The sequence below is a fragment of the Myotis davidii genome, unplaced genomic scaffold, assembly GCF_000327345.1.
Source record: "Myotis davidii unplaced genomic scaffold, ASM32734v1 scaffold4, whole genome shotgun sequence".
NCBI classification, from domain to species: domain Eukaryota; kingdom Metazoa; phylum Chordata; class Mammalia; order Chiroptera; family Vespertilionidae; genus Myotis; species Myotis davidii.
The window spans coordinates 576,924-579,578 of NW_006294707.1; the positions used below are offsets into that span (position 1 = coordinate 576,924).

General features: G+C 54.9%; 1 protein-coding gene across 1 annotated transcript in view; it reads right to left on the reverse strand.

Annotated features, from left to right (window-relative positions):
* Window positions 1-2,655, reverse strand: part of SYNGAP1 (synaptic Ras GTPase activating protein 1) — a 23,534-nt gene that overhangs the window by 20,035 nt on the left and 844 nt on the right. The gene's annotated exons all lie outside the window — the stretch shown is intronic.

The window sequence follows — 2,655 nt, forward strand, 5'->3', positions numbered from 1 at the left end:
ACCCTCTAGATCCAAAGCAAGGGTGGGCCACAGCTACGTTTTCACTGTCAGCTTCCAGAATTGCAAACTGTCCTAGAATCAGTCCCGAAGTTCCCTTTGCCTCTAAAACCCAAGCGTTAGCAGCTCTGCACACAGAAATGTGGGTCCTATGATACAGGAGCCCTTGTCAGTCGCTCAGGAACACGTGTGTACAGCACAGAAACACACTGAGCTGTGGAGGTACATGTGTATGAGAACCACAGTGCAAAACTACACAGGGATCTAGGTGCTTAGAAGGTGCAGAGACAAGAGTGAGCAGGGGGTGCTGCTGACCGGCAATCAGATGCTCAGGCCCACACAGCCCACGGGTGCATGCTTAGACATGTGTGAGCACCACAACAGGGGAGGACATGCTTGGACCGACACTCACATGAGAGCTGCTGGTGTGGATGTGTGGCTCGAGTCCCTTGGGCAATCGTGTAGGCAGCACATTACAGAAATGGACATTTAACCCTGAGACACACATACGACCAGATACATGCTTGAGTACACCGGGATTCCGACCACGTCAAGGTACCCCCGAACCCCACAAGCACAAACATCGTTCATTCACATGAAAAGAGCAACTCATCTCAGGACAATTCCTCTCGCCCAGACCTTCCCTGACCCCAACTTCCGAGACGGCTACCGAGACGGCTACCAGGATAGAGAAAAAGCAAGGAGCAGATGTGTCCATTATCCTTCCGTTACACACTCAACAACGCTTCTAAGGGCTCCGGATACCTTTGTCCTAGTCTCTGCGTTTCTCAGGTATAGCTGCCTCCCTCTCATTCCAGGGAGCCTCGCTCAGCCATGGTTTTCAGATGCAGGCTCCTCTAACAAAGGCATAGAGTCTAACTTTAAATCCACTCAAATTTGGCTTTGGAACTAAAGAATTAACAGAAGGAGAACTAATGTGCTAATTGGTTCGCTTGGTTCTTGGAGGTAATATAACCTTACACATATCACCAGAAACTAAGATCCAGGAGCTCACACATAAGGCACAGGTACGGAGCTGGCCACATACACACAGGCTTACAAAAACTCACTGTCACAAGGCTAAGACCAGCAGAAACACACAGGAAAAGGGGAAGAGTGACAGGAACTTGGGACATCTGCTATTAATGCCGCATGCAGTGACATGTACAGAAGGCACAGCACACACCCCTATACACACACACAGCAAACCTGATCCTCGTATTGTGATTACTGGGCCCCCATGACCCATTCTAGCACGACGTATACACGCATGCACACACATAACAGCCACCTACACAGGCCTGTAACCCAGGCATTGTGCATACACCCACACATGTGTACACCCTGTATCCACACACAATTGCTCTCACATGCACACAGCAAGAGCTTGAACTCCCACCTCTTCAGCCTCTGGAGTCTTGCCATCTCCCCGCCTTGCACTCCCCCCTAACCCAGGAACCGTGCCTGTGGCCTTTCTTCCTTGTCACACCCAGCTGGCAGCTCACATGGGAGCCAGGGGAGGGAGGCTGGCAGAACAGGGTGAGGAACAGAGTCGGACAGAGAGCAGAGAAATGGGGTGCAAAACTCTACACCAGGACAGGAACCTCTAATGACGGTCCCTGCGTGACAGGCCTCACTGAGCCAGCCTCTGAGCCCGAGTGGGGGTCACAGGGCCCACGTGAATCAGGGCCATCTCCTGCCTTCCTCTCGCACAGACCCCTTTACCGCAAGGCCTGACTCCTCCCCCCATCCCCCAGGCCCCTTCTCCCAAGTCTCCATCCAGTTCCCAGTCCTAAGCTCTCTTACCCTCTCTTCTCTCTTCCAAATCTGCTTGTCTCTCCAGCTACTCTTTCTCCCTGGCTCCCTTTCCTCCCCTCCAAGCCTCTCTCATCCCTCCTCTCCCTCTTTCTCCCCACTTTTCCTCTTTCCTCCACTTTCAGCTTCCCTTTTCAGCCTCTCTGTCCCCACTCCCTGACAAGTAGGGGCTCATACCTGCCTAGCCCAAAGGTGTTCCATATACAGTAGGGTTCTAAGGAGCACACACACACTTACTCCCTCCCCCACTTGCACACCACCCACATCCAGACACACCCTGAACACCCATGCGGGGACTGACACGGATACCCAGATCAATGACGGAACACACATGCAAAGACACACACCTGCCAGCAGGGACACAGAAATCCTGCTCATGCAGCCACACATCCCCACACACAGGAGAAAGACTAGAGGTGAGCCCCAGCCAGGGACATGCATGCCCAGGGTCAGAGGTGACACGGACCAGGATGGCCACGGACTGCCCCACAAGCCAGTGGCCAGCCCAGCAGCTCCCTAGCCAAGAACGCGGCAGAGGCAGGATAAGACAGGACAGCTTGACAGGTCTGCACCTGGCTGGATGCACATGTGTGCAGGAGTACCTGGGCCCCCGTGTGCACATGGCACCGACACACAGGGGACACGGGTATGAGCACGAACACCAACGTGGACACACAGGCTGCCGCCTCCACAGAGGAGCTCCAAGACCACCCCACACCGGCCGCCCCCGCGCGCATGAGGCTCTGTCCCCCCACGAGGCCACGACCGGTCCCCGACACTCCCCGCACCCCGCGGACCTCCGCTGCCCCCTCTCCAGTTACCATAACTCCCCCCACTGGGAAC